Source organism: Malaclemys terrapin, chromosome 1 (assembly GCF_027887155.1).
Source record: "Malaclemys terrapin pileata isolate rMalTer1 chromosome 1, rMalTer1.hap1, whole genome shotgun sequence".
Classification (NCBI taxonomy): domain Eukaryota; kingdom Metazoa; phylum Chordata; order Testudines; family Emydidae; genus Malaclemys; species Malaclemys terrapin.
Window position 1 is genome coordinate 234,433,295 of NC_071505.1, and position 22,715 is coordinate 234,456,009.

A 22,715-nucleotide genomic window follows, 5' to 3' on the forward strand; every position below is an offset into this window, starting at 1 on the left:
GGTATCGGGGGAAACGCATAGAATAGGTTTCGGTGCCATGAGATCATGAATGCGTCCCCCAGGGAATGTTTGCCCAGTCCTGCTCTGGAGCAGAAATTGAGACATTTCTTGTTCTTTGCAGTTGCAAAGAGGTCTATTGTTGGGTAACCCCAGATGCTGAATACGTTGTGAATGGTTTTCTCGTCTATCTCCCACTCGTGGTCCCATGGGAAGCGTCTGCTCAGTTCGTCCGCTGTGGTGTTCATGATTCCGGGAAGATAAGCAGCTGATACCCGGATGTTGTTCACAATGCACCAATTCCAGAGCTTCATAGCCTCTGTGCACAGCGAATGGGAACGAGCTCCGCCCTGCCTGTTTACGTAAAACATGCAAGCAATGTTGTCCGTCATTATGCGTACGTGATGATGTTTGATTAGTGGCAGGAAGTGACGGCACGCGTTGCGAATGGCTCGAAGTTCTAGTACATTTATGTGCAGGGAGGTCTCGGTTGGTGACCATAGTCCCTGTACTGTGTGATGAGACATATGTGCACCCCACCCTGTCATAGATGCATCGGTGGTCAGAATGCGTGATGGAGCCTGTTGAAGAAACGGGACTCCAGAACAAAGGTTGGAGTGGACGGTCCACCAACGTAGCGAGTCTTTGACTGGAGTAGGCAGGGAGAGAGTCTTGTTTAAAGAATGCATATTCGGTTTGTAAACCGTTGCCAGCCACGCTTGGAAGCACCTCATGTGTAGGCGTGCATTCTGGACGACAAAAGTGCACGAGGCCATGTGACCTAGTAGTTGCAGCCAGTCTCGGGCAGTTACCTGAGGGCTGTTGCGAATAGTTGTGGTCAGTTGTTTTATGGAAATGTGAAGGATTCTCTAATGAGTCTGCTGAGCTCCATCTCAGGCCGGGGACGGTTGAGAAGGAACTGAGGAGACCGGCCACGCATGCGTTCTATTACCCTAGAGTCACAGCGGGGGGGCAGATTCTGAGCATGCGTGGCCGCTATGAGTACTGCTGCAAAAATCTCCGGGCGAAGGCGCAGGGACGCACCAACACCTGTAGTGGAGCACCCACAGGGACATCTCTCGAAGAAGAACCTTTCTATTAGATTGTATGCACGCAATTTTAAACTAAGGAAACAATACAGCTTAAATAACCTGGTGTTAAAGATCCTAGGCTGAAATGCACATAGTTTAATAATGCATGGACAGGAATTTAAGAAAGCCTTCTTTGAAATGGAAAAAAAGCCTGATGTAATATGTGTGTGCAAGAAACATCACTCATAAGTAAATTTACGTTCAATCTATCACAGTGGTTCTCAAACTTTTGTATTGGTGACCCCTTTCACATAGCAAGCCTCTCAGTGTGACCCCCCCCTTATAAATTAAAAACACTTTTTTATATATTTAACACCATTATAAATGCTGGAGGCAAAGCAGGGGTTAGGGTGGAGTCTGACAGCTTGCGACCCCCCCATATAATAACCTCGCGACCCCCTGAGGGGTCCCAACCCTTAGTTTAAAAACCCCTGATCTACCAGGGTATGATATACTCTAGAGGGATTAAGGGGTTACAGGGGGGGTAGGTGGGTGTCTGTATATTTATAAAAGAGGGACTTAGCTACATTACAATGTGCAGAAACTAATTTCTGAATATAATGCTATTGAGATTCCCATGCAGAACAAAAAACACATATATACATAGTTATAATACATGTAAAATTAGTTATTTTAGAAGTACAAAAATTAGTTGTTAATGTAAAAAACCCATTCATAATTTGTGAAGATTGTAATGGTCATAATGAGCTGTGGGGAAGTGAGAAAACTGACCTAAATGGTAAATGCTTAGAACAATTTGGGGGGAGGGATAGCTCAGTGGTTTGAGCATTGGCCTGCTAAACCCAAGGTTGTGAGTTCAATCCTTGAGGGGGCCACTTAGGGATCTGGGGCAAAAATCAGTACTTGGTCCTGCTAGTGAAGGCAGGGGGCTGGACTCGATGACCTTTCAAGGTCCGTTCTAGGAGATGGGATATCTCCATTTATTTATTTATTTATAATTTATTGATATGCATAACCTGATAATATTGAATATAGTAACACCTAGTAGATTTAATTCAGTGGATGGATCCTTTTCTGTTTTGGATCTGGGAATTGCAACAAATAGATAGTAAATGCACATGGCTAATTTCATAAAGATGGACTGGGAAGTAATTACTTCCCTATGCTTATGAGTATCAAGGCCGAGGAAACGTCAAAAAACGCAAAAAGAGTTCCTAGCTGGAATTCTTGAAAAGCTGAGTGGGGCCTTTTTGAGATTAAATATGATTAATATTTATATAGTAATTGGCTCTTGTGGGCCTACAGGTTCGACAGTCACGGGCTCGCCTACCTCTGAAGGCCATGGAGAACATTACAGCACCTACCTACACCGCCCTCCCCTTCAACATTTCACTTAGCCTCAGGGGCTTGTTCCCTACCCCTATCACACCACTCCAGGGGACATTAAGGACAACCACAGCTTCATATACACTGACCTGTGAAAGTCATGGTTGCTGTGTGTGCAGGTAAAATGGACATGAATGTCCTCTCCACTTAATAAATTAATGGAACAGAACTTAACAAGATGTTAATGTATTTGATTTTAAGTTGCACAGACTTTTTCTTGCACAAGTTTTGTTACTGAATAAAATTCTACTATTTGGAAAATAATTAATCTTTTATTAGTTCACAACATATGCTGCAGAGTGCCTAGAAGTTCGGAAAACACCCACTTACTTGTTATGGTACAGTGAGACACAATTCATAGGATCAGTGACAAAAACAGTATAATAATCAGAAATGTATAGCAAACACTGAAAAATTAATAAGTGCATTGGCAGTGTTGTAGTCCTAGACGTGCACCAAGCACCACACCATTCCGAACAGGCCCCAAAACAACAGGGCCAGGTGCATCACAGTACACCATGCATTCCTGTGGCTCACAGTTAAAGTGCTCTTTCAAAGCCTCCTGGAACTGCAGAGCTCCTGTGTCTGGCTGTTCAAACTCAGCAAAGAGCCTTTCCACCTCTATCCTCCACCCTAGCAGCAACTTTTCTTTTATCTTTTGCTTCACAGATATTATGCAGGACACAGCAGGCAGCTATAACCATTGAGATATTTTTTTCACTGAGATCCAATCTTGTGAGTAAACAATGTCCGCGTCCCTTCAATCTACCAAAACTGCATTCAGCTGCCATTCTTCACCGGCTGAGCTGGTAGTAAAAGCTTCCCTTGGTGCTGTCAAGGTGGCTGATGTATGGTTTCACAAGCCACAGGAGCAAGGGGTAGGCCGGGTCCCCCAGGATCACTACTGGCTTTTCAACATCGCTAGTGGCAATCTGCCAGCTAGGAAAAAAGAGTCCCTGCTTGTAACTTTCCTAAAAGTCCTGAGTTCTTAAAGATGCAAACGTCATGCACTTTCCCTGACAAGCCAACACTGATACCGATGGATCATCAGAGTTTCTTCACCAACACTTGCATAACTGTAGAAAAATAGCCCTTTTTGCTGATGTACTCTATGGTGCCAAAATAGGGATATATATGCTGTCTATTGCCCCACCGCAGTTTGGAAACCCCACTGCTGCAAATCTATCCACTATGTCCTGCATATTGCCGAGAGTCACAGTCCTGCATAGCGGGAGGCAATTAATACCCTGCACACTGGCATGCCAATGGCCCCCACAATGGATTTTTCAATTCCAAAATGGTTTGCCACCGATGGGTAGCAATCCAACATTGCAAGTTTTCACAGTGCAATCGCCACTTGTTTTTCCACTGTCAGTATAGCTGTCATTCTGGTGTCTCTGCGCTGGAGACCTGGGGCAAACTCAACACACATATCCAGGTATATGGCCTTGCAAAAGTTTTGCAGCCACTGCTCATCAACCCAAGTCTGCACTACAATGTTATCCCACCAGCTAGTACTCGTTTCTCAGGCCCAGAAGCAGCATTCCCCCATATGCGGCTGCTCCATGAATTCCACCAACAACCTTGAATTGATTCTTGCTATGTCCCACAGCAATCTGTCCTCCAAGAAATCATCATGTTCCCCGCTGCTGTGGTTCTTCTTACAGCTAGCTCTGCAAATACCAGAGAATTGTGCGTCTTGTGCTTACAATGCTTATGACAATAGTGCAGAGCTGTGCAGGCTCCATGCTTCCATTAGAGATGGCGGATAGCAAGGAGGACCACGCAGGTTCATAAGAATTTTTAAAAAGGTGCAAAAATTATGGAATATAGATGACAGTCTGTGATGGAGACAGTTGCATCCTTGGACGTTGACCCCTTGCTCCCAGTCACCCCTGCACGACTCATTTCTGCCCAATCATGCATTGCCAAAACTTCCCAAAATACAGTAGGGCTGGACAGTGGCAGGTTACACACGGAGATACCTACCTATGGTGCACTGCACTATGCACTGACACAAGCTCTCCTGGTGAACATATGCAGCGCCGACGCAAGGAGCCAAGTATGCATGTGCATAAGCGATCTATTAACTGCGGCAGCTTTATGCCCACATAACTTGTATTGATTAAAGTTTGTAATGTAAACATGGCCTATGTCTACACTTAAAACATTACAGTGGCACAACTGTATCGCTGAAACTACGCCACTGTAGACACTCACTACAGCAAGAGGAGCAGCTCTCCCATTGCTATAGTTAATCCACCTCCCCAAGAGGCAGTAGGTAGGTCGATGGAGGAATTCTTCTGTCAACTTAGCACTGTCTACCATGGGGGATAGGTTGGCATAGCTACATCTCCCAGGGGTGTGGATTTTTCATACCCCTGGGAGACATAGCTATGGCAATGTAAGTTTTCAGTGTAGACCATTCCTGAATGAAAAGATATAAATAATTTTAAAAACTTGGCTAAAAACAAATGAAGAAAGGGGTGGACATAGCCTCATGAACAAGGCTGCTGCACCAAAAAACAAACAAAGAAAGCGCAGGGCGAGAGACTCAGGAGTGAGGAGGTAGGGAGAGTTCTCTCTCTCTGGGAAGGGGCTGGAGCCCATTAATTTTGGACTAGCTGTTGCCAGTAAACAGAGTTGCAAGAAGTTTTTCCTAATGTCCAACCTAAACCGTCCTTACCGCAATTTAAGCCCATTGCTTCTTGTCCTAGCCTCAGAGGTTAACTAGAACAATTTTTCTCCCTCCTCCTTGTAACAACCTTTTATGTACACCTCTACCCCGATATAACGCGACCTGATATAACACGAATTCGGATTTAATGCGGTAAGGCAGCGCTCCGGGGAGGCGGGTCTGCGCACTCCGGCGGATCAAAGCCAGTTTGATATAACGTGGTTTCACCTATAACGCGGTAAGATTTTTTTGGCTCCCGAGAACAGTGTTATATCGAGGTAGAGGTGTACTTGAAAACTGGCATCATGTCCCCTCTCAGTCTTCTCTTCTCCAGACTAAACAAACCCAATTTTTTCCAACCTTTAATCATTTTTGCTGCTCTTCTCTGGACATTCTCCAGTTTGTCCACATCTTTCCTGAAATTTGGTGCCCAGAACAATACTCCAGTTGAGGCCTAATCAGTGTGGAGTAGAGAAGAAGAATTACTTCTTGTGTCTTGCTTACAACACTCCTACTAATATCTCCCAGAATGATGTTCACTTTTTTGTTGTTGCAAGTGTTACACTGTTGACTCATATTTAGCTTGCGATCCACTATGACCCCCAGATCCCTTTCCGCAATACTCCTTCCTAGGCAGCCATTTTGTATATAGGAGTGGGATTAACTTCTGTGGTGGGGCCCTAGAGAGGAGAGGAACCCTGAGCTAAGGTCTGCCAGAACCAGGGAATGAAGAAGAAGCCCAGGTGGGGCAATGGACTTTTTTTTTATTCAGAGTTGAACCCCGGAAGGGGATTGAACTGTTAATGACTTGTCCAGAGGGCCGAGTCACAGAAGACCCAGTAAGGCAGTCTGCAGAAGGGACTAGCTGAAACTGACCATTGCAGCCGAGGTAGTGGCCACCAGAGGGAGTGCAAGAGGCAATGTCCCCTGCAATGCCGTATCCAGGCAAGAGGGGGTGCCCATGTCCACGTAAGGAAATGCTTTTACACTGCCATTCTCTCTCTGCATTCAGGCTCTCGCTCAGTCTGATTATTTCGTCCTCTAAGGTATTAACATTCATCCTTTCAGATCTGTTGCTACTGCTAAAATACTTGTTATCTCAGCTTGACTAGCATTGTAAGAGTCAGATGGAAATGACCTGTTGGGTTGTATTATTAAAAAGTCAATACCTCAGGCCAGGTACCAGCCACACGTGCAGTTACTGCACTTATGCATACAAATCAGGTGTTGTGCATACAAAGTCTTAGAGATAACAAGGGGATGGCCAACATTTTCATATTTGGATGCCTAAAGCTAGTCATCTAAATCCACATTTAGGCATGTAGATAAAAGTGATCTGTGTTCAGAAGTGCTGAGCATCTCCAGATTTCACTAAAGTTAATGGGAACTGCAAGTTCTCAGCACCACTGCACATCAGCCCATTTTACCGAAATTTAGATGCTTAGGTGTAGACAAGTTATGGGCAATGAAGTTAGATAACATCTCTTTAATAAGGTCTGACACATTTCATGAAATCCTTCCCATCTTTTTTCTAATGCTCTTGCTTTTGGGGGAATATTACTATCTCAATCATTCCATCTTACTAAGTGGCTTCAGGGCAACTAAGCAATTTTGCTTCCTCTCTTTAATTAATGCAACAACTACTTTTTTAGACACTAACATTTTCTAATTTCTGTTGCCTGCTGCACTTTGGATAGCGAACTCCATCACCCATCTGAGACTGAACAATATGTGTATTAGCTAGTGAGTACTGAATATTTTCTTTTTTGTCTTTGATCAGCTGCAACTGACACTTTTTGTCCAGATCTCTTGGTCCAGTTTGTGTTTTGCCAGACTGTTTTTCATCTATGTTCCTTTTCCTTTAAATATTAGTTCGTACTCCTCATATCCTGTTGTGTGTCCTCTTAAGCATGATTACTTCATTCTATAGTAGAGTACTAATGCACCTATGACATTGTCCAACTTATTTGATTCAGTTGAATTGTTGGCATCAAAAGGTCTCTTTATCCTTCAAAATCCCATCAGAGATGGGGTTATTAAGCTACAATGCATTTTCCATGTGGTACATCTTGTATGCTTCAGAAACAAAGCTGAAAGGTACTAGAATGTTAGGTGCTTGGACCAGACAAGAGTTATACAAAAAAGGGATCACAATACATTCACTATATATTTAACCCTGCAGTAGGCATGTTTATGCTCTCTTCTGTGTTTCAATGTATGTTGCCTTTTGTACTGGCAGAAAAAAAGAGATCAGAGAAACAAGGGAACAGGAGCAAGCTACTAAATATGGTTTGTCAAAAATGTGTAACTTGCAATAACATTCAGCATTATAGGTGCATTATATTTAGAAATCGTCAAGATGTATTGAAATAGTTGACAAAAAATGTTTTAAAGATACCTGCTGTTCTACTTAAGAAATTTAGGGCAAAATCCTCCCCCACTGGCTTCAAGAGGGCCAAGATTTCACCCTTATTGAATTACTTACTCCTCCACCCTTTCCTTCTATCAGATTGTCCTGGACTCCACTTACTTCAGGATGTGCTTTATGAGGGCAGGTGCTCTTCTGAGACATCTCCCAGGTAACTGATTTAGCAACAGGCAGGAACTGCTCCTTAATGAGGACAGTATTGGCATAAATTCTACTTAGCTGGCATGTGTCATGGAGACATTACTGAAAGTGTTAACTGGTGTTAAATGTGTGTAATATTATATCTAATATTAAATCTGAGCTCAGATTTTTTTAATGCAGAAAGCTGCTAAATAAAGATTAAAGGAAAAAGCAAAAACCAAAGTGTCATTGGAGCTCATGCTCCAATACGTCTGTTAGTCTATAAGGTGCCATAGGACTCTTTGCTGCAAAAACCAAAAAGTGTCATTCTAGTATTGCATTTCAAAACTTTTTCAAACTTATTTTTAAAAGGCGTCTTCTCTTTGGCTCCTGCAATGAACTTCAAATGGGTGTATGGACCTTCCTGTGTGGACCTCATTGCAGGATCAGGGTCTTAGCTGAGAGAGACACTTCATTAGGATAACATGCTCTCCCCACAGAGCTGTCCCAAATGCAATTGACTTTGCTGTTCTACCCCATTTCTTATAGATGTCTGTGATTGGATGTATAGGGGTCCCAAGAGGGCTGTGATGCTCTGTTCTAATTTCATCAGTAAGAAACACTGCTGAACTGGATGGCAGTGCAGGATGGCTCCAGGCAATGCTTTTAATGCAGAGGGTATCATTCAATGATTAAAAGGCAAAGTAAAGATGAAATGAGTCACTTGTTTTATTGCAATTCATTTTAATCCACATACAGCTGTAGTACTAAGCTAAGGGATCTGGCAATGCTTCCTGCTACTGGCAAATACACCACAAAGGCCCCCCTTTAGGACCCGGAAAGACCTTCATATCCATGCACAATTCCCAGATTACTTTTTGCTGAACTGTTCTGGATATACTATAGGGGGGAAATTACATATAAGCCAATGAAGCATCCAATTGTGCATTGTATTTGCATTTGTTAAGTTCCCTGGCTCAAAATATTCCCTAGCAATTTGAATTCCAGATTTACGTATACCAGTAATAGGTCGCCTATCCAGGCTTTCAGATCACTGCCCCAGCAGTCTGCATCAGGACATCTTTCTGATACTGGCAGACCAGTTATAGCATGAGGGAATGGATTCACTGACTGCTGAAAAGGCAGATGGTGCAGTTTGATCTTCTAAATAAGCTTGCTTCCCCACTTACAGAAGAGCCAACACCATCGCACAGCAGAAGTTGGAGAGGGAAACCACAGGGAAGCCATTACTGATCACAGCTCACTGTAGCACAGCAGTTCTCCAACCTATTCATTCTGTGCAGAACTCCGTAACAGGGTGTTCTGCTGTCCTCTAGTGGATAAAGCACTAGATCAGGAGTCAGGAGACCTGTGTTCTGTTCCCATCTCTACCACTGGCCTGCTGTGTGATTTACACTGTAAGCTCTGTGGGGCAGGGACGGTCTCATATGGTGTGTTTGTACTGTGTTTAGCACAGTGAAGCCCCTATCTTGGGGGGGGGGTGTCTCTAGGTGCTACTCTAATAATAATAATGAATCTGCCTTCCCCCCCCCTCTCTCATAACTTGCTTGTGAGAATGTTTCATCTTGTAGACAACCTCAAAGAGCTCTGCAAACACACTGGTGGTCCAAGGAACGTACTATGAGCACCCGTGCACTAAAGCTATTCCTGTGCTTACCAGGGTGATCGGGCTGTGGCAGCTTGGGAAGTAGGCAAAGACATAACAAGCATTGAAGCAGAATGTGTCTTACAGGGTGGATGATGGGGCAAAGAGCAATGAAGGGAAGGAGAAGGAGAGAACTTAGCAGACTGGAGGCCCTTTCGAGAGAACTAGATTGCAAAGCTTGGTCTTCCAAAGACGACTTTTTTTTTTTTTTTTTTTTTTTTTTTTAATTTTAACCCCTGCAGATTTTCAAACATAACAAAACCTCTGGTAAAGATAAAGAATTATCCACAGCATTAAAATAGCATAGATGCTCACAGGATGAGAATGCCATTGAAACTGAAATCCAGAATTTGTGGGATGTTGTTAAAAACTCATTGCTTGAGATGTTGAAGTTCCCATATGCAATATGTGTAGCTGTTTCCCTTCAATTTACATTTAAAACTTGCTATTATTCAGCACTCCGAAAGCATCATTTACTATAGTAGTAACCAACCACTAAAATGATGTTATGTTACCTTACTCCATCTTCAGCTGCTAACATCCAGCACAGGCATCCAGACTCAATTTGTCTTTTTTAAATAAAACCTGAAAGACAAGAAGAAAAAGAATCTCTGTGTGGAACCATAATAATAGAATAAGAATATGGAAAATAACCTTGGTATGAAATGAACATATGGTCAAGTCTACAAAAATATCATTCCATTAAAAAAACACTGAACCAAAGATGACTTTTTTTCCCCCTTTTGTAACCTAACGTCTCAATAGATGGAGAAGGAATCTAGACTGGGGACCACTTTTGAGAAAAGAAAGCATGTTAAAGGTGCAAGAGAAATTTCAGAAGCCATGTATTATTATTGTAAAGTCTTATGCTTAGAGACTGTGATTAATGTCTTCCTGATACTATAAAAATATTAGTGAAAACAGAATACACATCTATACAACTATATTCCAGGAATGTCACTTGGTGTGTCACCCTGGAGCCTATTAGATCTGTAGAGTATGTATGAAGTGATGAAAACAGCCACAAGCATGTCTGAGGGCTCTTTTTCATCAGAATATCACCAGGCTGAATCATCACCGGGTTTCACAGTATGTCACCATCCAGTTAAGTTCTCAGCCATTTCGGCTTTACTAATTACACTCATTGTTGTACAGCTACAATAAGGCATGTATCTATGCCATGCCAAGAGTCCTAAACCATTGTGATATCAGAGGTAACTTAACCAATCACCACTGTACTCTACAGTTAATTTGTATGTAACAATTTCACTGGTTGCATAAAGGAGACTGCACAGATGGTGGATTATTTGGCCCAACTACCACGTCTGTGTGCCCTACTTCCGCCCGTACAAAAACATCAATATCCTAGCACAATCCCAACTAGACACAAATCAACACAACCACTCACACAACACAACCAGTAACCCCAAACATCACAGATAGTCTGTTGCATCAGTGTGAAGCAATGGAAACAACTGCAAGCATGGTTGAGAGCTCCTTTTGAAGAATATCACCAGGTCCAATCATCACTGGGTTTTGCAATCTGTTACCAACCAATATTTAAGTTCTCAGCCATTTTCAGCTTTTACACACAACTTTATGAATTACACCTGTGCGACAGCCCAGGCTTTCAGTTACTAATATATACTAAAAATGCTCTTTAATCACTATTAAATTCTGCAGGCATACTGAGAGTTCATCCACCCCACAAAACCAAACAAATAAAAAGAAACCAAAGCAGCAAGTCTCAGAGCCTGGGTCAACTGACTGGGGCTTATGCTACGGGGCTAAAAATAGCTGTTTAGACAATCCCACTCAGGCTGGAGCCTGCGCTCTGAGACCTTCCACCCACACTGGGATTCAGAACCTGGGCTCCCGCCTGAGCCGGAACATCTACACAGCTATTTTTAGCCTCATAGTATGAGCCCCGTGAGCCTGAGTCAGGTGACCCACAGTTGCCGCCACAGGATTCCTTGCAGCATAGACGGACCCTAAATCTCAGGTAAGACGACGCTCTTGCATGGATGCACCCACATCATTCCACTGAGGCTAGGTCTGCACATAAGACCACAGGTGCTTGGTGTAAGGTGGCCAACTTCCTCATTTGTGAAACCCAGACACTGAGCGCTGGAACCTCCCCCGCTCCACCTCTTTCCCTTGAGGCCCGCCCACTCCTCTTTTCTCCTCCCAGCATCACTGTCTGCTCCACCACCCTCCCCTGCCAGCTGAGCAGGGCTCTAGGAGTGGAGGGGTGACTGGGGCAGGATGTTGGAGAGAGAGGTGGGCTCTGGGGGTAAGTCACTGGGGCAAGACGAGGGAGGGAGAGCTGGGCTCCGGGGGTGGGGGAGTGGAGCAGGGTGGGGGAGGGACAGCCTCGCTCAGGGCAGAACGGGGAACGGCGGGTACCTCTCCCCACTGGAGCTGATCCTGAGTGCTCCACTGTTCCTCCAAGCTGCTGCTCCACACACACACCGGCGGCAGAGGCCAATTACTGCAGGTGACCGGACACTGCCAGGTTCCCTTTTCGACCGGACTTTGTGGTTGAAAAGTTGAAAAGGACAGCTGGCAACCCTAGCTTAGCGTCTGCAACAGGCTAGGGCCATCCAGACAATGAGCCAGCCCAGCATCTCTGCTGCAGGTTCCTATCCCCAGATGCCCTGCCTGTTCTCTGTCAGCACAGCTTCCGCAGCTCCAGTGACTTAGCAGGGTCCAAGGTCCCTCCCCAGAAGGGCGCTCCTCACACTGAAAGGGGCTCCATAGTAGATAACTAGCAACTGAACTGGGCCCATTCACTCATTTTGCACAGACCACCAAACTGTCTGGGGGGAACCACTTTCACTTATTACAGACTCAGGCTGGATTCAAGCCTGGAGGTAAAAAAAGTTCAATTTCTCACTGCCCATCCCTGGGCCTATTCAGACTCCAAAGGAAGAGCACTTTTAAAAAATATGTCCTGCGTCTGCTCATACTGAAACCAACTACCACTGGATCACCTAGACTGCAGGAATTTTAAAGCCTAGTCTTTATAAATCAATATTCAAGAAGCATAATCAAGAAATTCTGACAAATCCTTAATGAAATCCCATAATTCATCTCTCCAGGAAACCCATTTAGCTTTAATGCCACACTTCCGTATAGACCTGCAAATCACATATCAGGAAAGGCAGGCCCTTAACACTAATGCAGCAGAAAAGTTCTCCCCCCATGAAGACTCTGCCTCTGGCTCCATCTCCACTGTGAATGCCCAGCATGCACCATACTATGATGCTATAGCAACAAGGGAACTGCCCTGAGCACGCATAGGGTCAGTCAGCTCACCACTGAATAAATATTGTCTGCCTTTCATACACGGCATGAGAAACTGTAGAAACTCTGCTCTGTCAGAAAGAAACAGGAATTTACCTGAGCCCATGTGGGCTGGCTGCCTGCATCAGTGTTGATTCCCCAGAAGCAAGGACATCACAGCATAGTGTATGCTGGGACAGCACAGTGGAGCTGAAGCCAGACCCAGTGGCAGCAGCTTCAGAGGAACTAACTAGGCTGGTAAACAGGGGATTCATCACACTTTGCTGAAGTACAGTCACTTCCCTTTAAATGGAGACTATATTCCTAAGTAAGCGATTGTGCAACATAATTCCCTGTTATAAAGTCCCGTTGGAATTAGTGATGTGTGTGTCATACATTGGCAAGGACTGCGCAGAATAAAAACTAAGTAATGCATTACTGCACTAATGCCACATCATAATGACTACAGAAACATATGGGGGGGGAGGTGCAAAAAAAGTACCTTTGTTATCACTGTTTGACATCTTTGCCTGCTTCTGCATATCCAGAATAATAAATGCCAAATGGCTTAACTGCCCGTTAAGGAGCCAGAAAATTATTTTATGAATTAAAACATTTTATTTGAAAGTAGAAAAAATACTTCAATTTTATGCATTTCAGGACAATACCAGGTAAAATATTTCAGCTGAAACATTGGAGCCATATTGCTGCACTATAAACACATTTTTATACTATGCTGCACATAATGGTATGAAGGTAACAGGTGCACATACTCAACGGGCATTTCTCAAGCAAGATTCTTAGCCATTTTGGGAAAAAAAAACTTTTTAAACAACTAAAGGCATCAATTTAAAATGAAATGACCAGCAGCCTCTTAAACATCAAGCTCTTAAAACTTGTAAAGTTTGGGGAAGACTCATACTTAAAAACAATTATCGTCACTGGTTTTACGTGATACTCCAACTAAAAAGTATTAACCACTTTATGTTATTGTTTATAAATACAGTATATTACATAGGTATTTACACTGCAGTCATTATCATGGTATTGGAGTGCCTTTTAGAGCAGTGGTTCTCAACTAGGGATACATGCACCCCTGGGGGCACTCAGAGGCCTTCCAGGGGGTACATCAACTCATCTAGATATTGCCTCGTTTTACAACAGGCTACATAAAAAGCACTAGCGAAGTCAGTACAAACTAAAATTTCATACCATGACTTGTTTATACTGCTCTATATACTATACACTGAAATGTAAGTACAATATTTATATTCCAATTGATTTATTTTATAATTGTATGGTAAAACTGAGACAGTAAGCAATTTTTCAGTAACAGTGTGCTGTGACACTCTTGTATTTTTATGTCTGATTTTGTAATCAAGTAATTTTTAAGTGAGGTGAAACATGGGGTACGAAAGACAAATTAGACTCCTGAAAGGGGTACAGTAGTCTGGAAAGGTTGAGAGCCACTGTTTTGAGAAGTCTATACAAAGACCTGAGTTTTCTTTCCCTGTTAAAGGGGCAGGTAGGATTGTCTAGACTGAACTTCATTTCTTACTTCTAAGCCTATCTGACCTTCAGGCCGCACTGCAAAAGATTTGTATTTAACTCTAGCTTTTGGAGAGAAAGAGCCTTGATGATGGCAGAGGTTTACACAGAGGTGGGGGGCTTTGTTGGTGGTCAAGTTTAGCCGGTGGGGTGATCTGTTAGTTTTAATTGATTTTATTTTCGTTAGTAACATCAATCCCAGGTGCCTAGAAGGTCAATTAGGTACCTTTTGTATTTTTAAAAATCTAAATAAATAAATACAAATATTCTTATTTTTTCTCTTTTCCCATGGTGAGAACAGGCTGGGTAGGGTGAGGTTTGGTATTTTTTCTATCAAGACTGACAGTTTCTATATACTAAAATAGTTATTTCTAAAGAAGAGACTGAAAGTCACAATTAGCTACAGTCACAGTAATAGGTGCTCCTATAATTGAGATACCAAGTTATAACGCTCTAATAGACACTGCCACAGTTTAGCTGCAGGACATTTTATATGTTGCCAACATTTAAAATAGACAAGTCACTACTGGGTTTAATTAGAAACAGAGTGTGAGGGAGATGAAGGAGTGCATTGAATCTAAACATTCAATTAAATTTTTAAATGGCACAAAGTGTGGTATCTAATGCTTATTCTTAGGGCCTACCAAATTCACGGCCATGAAAAATGCATCATGGACAATGAATTCTGGTCTTGTCTCCCCCCCATGAAATCTGGTCTTTTGGGTGCTTTTACCATATAAAGATTTCATGGGGGGAGACCAGTGTTTCTCAAATTAGGGGTCCTGACCCAAAAGGGAGTTGCAGGGAGGTCACAAGGTTATTTTAGGAGGTCACAGTATTGCCTCCCTTACTTCTGTGCTGACGTCAGAGCTGGGCGGCATACCATACCATGCTATCCTTACTTCTGTGCTGCTGCTGGCAGCAGCTCTGCCTTCAGAGCTGGACTCCCGGCCAGCAGCCACTGCTCTCCAGCTGCAGAACTCTGAAGGCAGCACCACCACTAGCAGTAGCAAAGAAGTGAGAGCAGTAGTACCACAATACCCCCTACAACAGGGGTAGGCAAACTTTTTGGCCTGAGGGCCGCATTGGGTTTCGTAAATTGGATGGAGGGCCAGTTAGGGGACAGGGCCGCTTAGGGGAGGGGGTCGTAGCCCGGCCCCATCCACACACACCCACTCCCTGTCCCCTGACTGCCCCCGGACCGCCGCCGCCCCATTCAACCCCTTCTCTCATTCCTGACGCCCACTCCCCCCCCCCCCCCGGGACCCCTGCCCCATCCAACCACCCCTTCTCCCTGTCCCCTGACTGCCCCCTGCCGTCCCATCCAACCCCTCCCCGCCTTCGTGACTGCCCCCCCCCGGGACCCCTGCCCCCATTCAACCCTCTGTTCCCCCACCCGACCTCTATCTACACCCCCGAACTCCCCTGCCCTCTATCCAACCCCCCCTGCTCCCTGCCCCCTTACCGCGCTGCCTGGAGCAGCGGTGGCTGGCGGTGCTACAGCCACGCCGCCCAGCTGGAGCCGGGCCATGCCGCCGCCACCACGTAGCACAGAGCACTGGGTCAGGCCAGGCTGTGCAGCTGCGCTGCCCCAAAAGCTCGCAGCCCCGCTGCCCAGAGCATTGCGCCAGTAGCGGAGCGAGCAAGCTGAGGCTGCGGGGGAGGGGGGACAGTGGGGGAGGGGCTGGGGACTAGCCTCCCAGGCCAGGAGCTCGGGAGCCAGGCAGGAAGGTCCTGCGGGCTGGATGTGGCCCGCGGGCTGTAGTTTGCCCACCTCTGCCCTACAACAACCTTGTGACACCCCCCCCACACACACACTACTACTTTTTGGGTCAGGACCCCTACAATTACAACACCATGAAATTTCAGATTTAAATAGCTGAAATCATGACATTTACCATTTTAAAAATCCTCTGACCATGAAATTGACCAAAACGGACTGTGAATTTGGTAGCATCCTACTTATTCTCCAACCAGCCTCTTCCAACAATGAATAGGGTTTTAAATAAAGGAGTATGGTACATTTAACATATAACTCCACCTGCTTTATTGGCAAACAAAGGCAAGTTGAGCCAAATTACATTTGCAGCTAATGCAGACTATTATCCAGCCAATGACAGTATGGTATTGTAAGACTGCCAGTGAGGTCCAATAGACTGAGCACAAGGCTAGGAGCTAGGAACTCCTGAATTTTAACTCCAGCTATGCCAATAGCTACCTCTGTGGCCTTGGTAAATCAATTCATCTCTCTGGCTCAGCTTACCATCAGCAAAATGGGGATAACGCTACCTACCTACCTTAAAAGAGGTTTGTGAGGATGAGTTAATGTTTGTACATTGCTCCAACAAAAGGAGGACACTACGTGAACCTTAAATTTCACTCAGGTTATGTCTAGACTAGAAAAAATGGTCATGTTTAGAAATGTGTTAGCTAACTCTATTTTAAACAGGATTTTTCACTTAGTGTAGAAAGGGCAAGTTATGTTTAAAATGTGGTAGCTAGTTTTAGTTAACCCTAGCATCCCTACAACTTTGAATTGTATTCAAAGGTAAGATTTTATTATTATTATTAAAATTGCATTTTCTGAGCACCTGTTTGGGCGTTCCCATCTTGTGACACAATTACAGCATGGATCCAATTTAAAAAAAAACAAAATTTAGGTCTATTTCCCCTGGGCTTTAATTCCAGCTATAACTAATTTAGAAGATGACCTTCACTGCTTATTTTTCCATTCATTTGGGTATTTCCAATTATTAAGCCAGGGTGGTCCAATGTCATTTAAAACAGAAAGAAGCTAGTTGGCCACTGAGCCCCGCCCCGTGAAATCTCTCCTGCTCAATCGCCATATTGTATTTATAGTTAAATTGCTTTGCAATAGCAATATGACATGGCCGTGTGTGAAAATACTCTCTCATATTACACCAGACCTAGAACTTTTTTGCAGACGTTCTGCCTTTGGCCTTCCACACGAAGAAAAAGATGGTGACACACAAAAGGTTCTTCATGCCCTGATGTGTCTTACTACTTAAATTAAAAGTTTATGGAAATTGGCTTGCAATCTACTTAAAATACAGTTATAAGTCCAGTGCTTGCTGCCAAATTCTGAAAGCCTTTTAGATCCCTCACTGCAGGAAATGTGATGCAGGTTTCTCAGCTCCCCTGCTGACAGGACTGCAGACTCTCCAAGTCCCTCGCTGCAGGTCTGGGAGAGAAATAAACTTCTCAGCTGTTAACATAAACATTGAGGCTACTGTACAAATGGACAAAAGCACCATTCTGAACTCCAACTGCCATCAAGTCTTGCTTACGCCATTACCCTTATTGCAGCACATACGGCATGTGACACCACCCACTGCGACGGAGACTCCAGAAAGACAGGCACAAAGGGGTACATTTACTATTGTGAGAGTGAGTATTTGTACTGAAAATTCCCCACTTCTGCCCCATGGCTGTTCACTCCCTCCATGTCCCACAGACCAGGGACAACAAAAGCCAGTCTCTCCTGGAAGGAGCAGGCAAGTAAGCATTTCCCCTTATAATGAATTGTGTAAATATCGCTGAAGTGTGTCTGAAACAACCCGTGATACTGTGGGTGGTTTTGTTCCCTTACAATGGGCTAATTTATTCCAGCCCTTAGTGAGCTGGGCAGTAAGACTCCACTTAGTGGCTTGCGTATGTTCATATTCTTACTCCAGTCATAGGGCGGGAGAACAGGCACTACCCACCTGACATTCCGGCCTGCGAGCAAGGAGGGAATGGAGGGGGAAGAACCCTGGCTCTACCCCATCCTCTTTATCATCAGCCAGAACAGCTGATGTGCTCCATGAAAAGGGGTGAAAGTTGCTCTCTCCTCTCCCCGAGTAATGGGGATGCCAGGGAAGAATTGTGACTGTATGAATCAGTATCATTCCTGGCTCCTGGGGCAGTACAGCTACACACTGCCCCTTACTCAAGGCAGATTGTAAAGTTACAATCTAGCTCAAAGGGAGTTTCCTGCTAATACATGTTAAGCACTTGTATTTTCTTTAGTCAGCCTACAAATTTGGACAATGCTTTTCTTTCCTGGGTCAAGCTGAATTAACTCTGGTTGTGATCTGCAGTTGAAGGGCGGTAGGATATATTGCTATTGTGTTCTGCCTCTCCGCATTCTCTTTATTGTTTCAGAATCTTAGCCCATTTTTAAAAACAGGCAGTAAAAGTTACAGGGGGATTAATTCATTTTTTTTCTGGGAATTTTTAATTTTACTGAATAATCATCTTGTTACAAAGAGGAGAATGATGAATTGTTCTCCTTAACCACGGAGGACAAAATAAGAAGCAATGGGCTTAAATTGCAGCAAGGAAGTTTTAAGTTAGACATTAGGAAAAACTTCCAAATCCTAAGGGTAGTTAAGCACTGGAACAAATTACCTAGGGAGGTTGTGGAATCTCCATCATTAGAGGTTTTTAACAGCAGGATAAACAAAAACCTTTCAGGGATGGTCTAGCTATTAAGTTCTGCCCCAGTGCATGGACTAGAAGATGACCTATCAAGGTCCCTTCCAGTCCTACATTTCTATGATCTGTAACTTGCCCAGGCACATCCCTACAAATATTAACAATCAGTATTCACATGGCTCCTGTAGTGACTGTTCTTGAAAATACTAATTTATTCTAGACAATATCACAATTACATCAAAACATGCATTTAGAAAAAAGCAGAGAAAACATTTTCTTGGTCCAACTCCCACAGAATGATTTCATTCTCACTTGCGTTAAATACAACACTTGTACTTTAGCTGCACTAAAATCCATTTCAGCTCCCCTTCTGTGTATTTTGAGATGAGAGAAAACACATGACCATGGTAGCTCCTCCCAGTAAATACTTGTGTAACCCATGTGTCTAATAGGGAGATATCTCTTTAAGAGACCCACTGGGGAGAGGTAGGAGTGAGTTGTGTCTGGGTCACTGTTGCTAGGCAGATTAAGCACTCCACATCCAGAAGCTTCTGGAATTGGGTGTGGTAGTTTTGGGTCTGCTCCAATAGGTTCCCTGTTGCTGGGGTCAGACTCCATGAGGGCAATCAGTCAGGGCAGCTGCTTCCCAGAAGGCCAGGTGTGAGTTGGGAGAAGCTGAGCCCAAGAGCAGGAAGCAGGCTGTTGTCCCCAACTCTGAAGCACTTTGCAGCAGATTAGTGATGTTGTTAACCCTCTAACAGGAAAGCATGGGCAATGCTAATTATAGCAAGGGGCAATTGGGAGAGAAAAATAATTTCTATTTTAATTGTATGCTTTGAATGTTGTTTTGATTTTAGCCAAACTGTTCTAGTTAAATTGTCTCAACTAGTCTGAGTCACCAACTTTTCTTTAAAAGTAGTAATGAGGAAAGAGTCGTTTTTATTTTGCTATTCTCAGTTTTGTATTTTCTTATAACAGGTTTTTTTTAAATCTATACACATAACTGAGTGGTTGGTTAATCAGTTAGCTGACTGGTTAGTGTGATTTCAGCAGAGGAAGAGTCTGCCTGGATTCCAACTGAAGATCCCTACAAGCAAGTGGAGGGAAGATGTTGTTTTAGACTCAGCAGACTGTATAGATTTGGTGATCAAAGACTAACTGAGACCTTGGTGAACAAAACTTAAGCTTCTGGGAACTTTCCGTTTCTTCTCACTGTTTCTGTGGGGACTGAACTGTTCAGATTTTAATGTGTTTTCTTTATTTATGTACAACTGTGAAGGTAATGTCTGTGGATTATAAAATAGCCATGTCATGCTGTAAAAAGTAGATTATTATTTGTTTCTTTATCATAAGATTTTATAAAGCTATTTAATTAAATTCATTTCTTTAGTTCCTTTTGGGACTTGAATGTGGGGAAATTGACCCTGTGCAATCCTTGCTGAAAATCCTTAGACACTGAACTCTGGGTCTCCAGCTACTTTCTATGGGACTTTTTTTTTTTTTTTTAAGGCACAGGAGATAGGAAATGAAGTGAACTCTAGCCCACCCAAAGGTTACACTTGCACACCTCCACAACTCAGTCATATGCCAAGTGTACAGTGATGGCCTGTACATTAAGAATCGTTGGAAATAAGATTACAAAATAAGGCCTCAATCTTGCATGCTGCTCTGTATGAGCAGATCCTGCCCTTGTGTTCTCTTTTAAATGTTAAAGGAAGGCTCTGTTTTGTCATCACAGATGTATACTATGGTCCAGCCCAGTGACTCAGTAATACAGAGTGACATCATGAGATAGACTGGAGAAGGGAGGGAGTGACTGAGGAGAACATGAAGAGTGAGAAAATTCTGCATGAGTTGGGTCACATCTGCCTGACTCACAGGTGGGAGGGTGAAATACATTCTGAATTAGAGGACACCAACACACACAAAAATAGATGTGTTTTATAAACAGGGCTCTCACTTTCTGTAATAATGTGTCAAATGGGAAATTCAGTCCTGGTGACAGAAATCTGTCAAAACTTGGCTGCAATGTTCTATGACATCTCATCCATATACTTCTCTATCTCCCCTTATTTTGTCAGTTTTAGAGATCCTGGTTAACAAGCACTAATGCAGATCAAGCCAAAGTGTACATTACCTCCCCAGGAAGCCTGTGAGGGGAAAAAGAGGTTTCTGTCTTCTGAATATTTGTATTTGATGTATTTATTTTTCAGTTAAAACTCCCCCTTTCTGCTGCATTGTTTACCAAAATTTGTCACAAAGTAGGGTGACCAGAGAGCAAATGTGAAAAATCGGGACAGGTGGTGGGGGGTAATAGGAGCCCATATAAGAAAAAGACCCAAAAATTGGGACTGTCCCGATTTTATAGGGACAGTCCATCTGGTCACCCTATCACAAAGCATCGTACTTCTGCAACAAAGAGACCCTGAGCTCCAGGGGCTTTGTCTATAGTCTTTTGACAAAGAGCATACAGAGAGTGAAAGTAAACGTAACCAACTACCATCCTGTTCAGTCTCACTATACGGAGAAGCATGAGAAGCAACTGCAGAATAAATCTGTTTTTTCTCCAATGGACACAACTGATCTTAAAATTTGAGCATAAAACACAGCGAACACACAAAAACATCTAGCTATAAACCATCTTTCATTGAAAGTTTTAATTATTTCGAAGGCATTAAAAGTAATGGGGTCTAATGTAGACTAAGTTACCATGGGATACAAGGGAAGTAATGTACATTAAGTAGCCATGGGATAAGAGGGAAGGTCCTCTCATGGATCAGTACCTGGTTAAAGCACTGTTTCCCAAACTTGGGATGCCATTTGTGTAGGGAAAGCCCCTGACAGGCTGGGCCGGTTTGTTTACCTGCTGCGTCCGCAGGTCCACCCGATCGCGGCTCCCACTAGCCGCGGTTCGCTGCTCCAGGCCAATGGGAGCTACTGGAAGTGGCGGCCAGTACGTCCCTCGGCCTGCGCCGCTTCCAGCAGCTCCCATTGGCCTGGAACAACGAACTGCGGCCAGTGGGAGTCGCGATTGGCCAGACCTGCGGATGCGGCAGGTAAACAAACCAGCCCAGTGCGCCAGGGACTTTTCCTACACAAGCGGCGTCCCAAGTTTGGGAAACACTGGGTTAAAGGATAGGAAACCAAGGGTAGGAATAAACAGTCAGTTTTCACAATGGAGAGAGGTGAACAGCGGGGTCCTTCAAGGATCTGTACTGGGACCTGTGATATTCATTAATGATGTGGGAAAAGGGATGAATAGTGAAGTGGCAAAGTTTGCAGACAATACAAAATTATTCAAGATAGTTAAGTCCAAAGCAGGCTGTGAGGAGTTCCAGATGGAGCTCACAAAACGGGGTGACTGGGCAACAAAATGGTAGATGAAATTTAACTCTGATAAATGCAAAGTAATGCACATGGTATTGGTATAGTTGGGATTATTTTTTCCAATTATGAGTTCTAAATGAGCTATTACCACCCAAGAAAGAGATCTGGAGTCTCCATGGATAGTTCTCTGAAAACACCTACTCACTGCACAGCAGCAGTGACAAATACAGGTAAAAGACAGACAAGGTAAATGGTGTAAATGTATTAAACAGTAATAGGGTTAAACAAAACATTGGAAAAAACAGGAAAAAATAATTCACACCATTTCTCATTTGAGAAAATGGTGCACTATGATAGATATAGCCATGGTACCTCAAGTAGAGGCACTATCAGTGCTCACAATACAAATAAGATTTAGCTGGCGCAATACTTGGATGGGAAGACTCCAAGTAAGACCCCTAAGTGCTTCAAGAAATGACGTTGGTGATTTAATAGGTGGCTTACTTCTATCAGAGTCACTACAGTACCCACTGCCCATGGACTCTAATTTTATGCACCCCCTATTAAAGTTCTCACTTCCCTGAAGCTTCAATTGGGTACAGAATTCTTCACTCAAATTGTAGCATTACATGTGCTTTTAAGCAGCCACTACATTTCACAGTTTCCTTTAGTGTTGGGGAAAACCATATAGATATATTGTATATAAATAGTTTGCACAATCAATCAAGTCTGTAAAGCACTTTGGGATTCTTTGGGAAAAGATGAGCTCTATAAACTGAAGTTATTATAAAT

General features: G+C 43.5%; 1 protein-coding gene across 14 annotated transcripts in view; it reads right to left on the reverse strand.

Annotated features, from left to right (window-relative positions):
- INPP4A (inositol polyphosphate-4-phosphatase type I A) overlaps positions 1-22,715 on the reverse strand; it is a 218,690-nt gene that overhangs the window by 130,721 nt on the left and 65,254 nt on the right. For all 14 annotated transcript variants that reach the window (XM_054009414.1, XM_054009398.1, XM_054009379.1 and 11 more), the window contains exon 2: positions 9,842-9,911. The gene's annotated coding sequence lies outside the window, so the exon portion shown is untranslated. The remainder of the gene's footprint in view (positions 1-9,841; positions 9,912-22,715) is intronic.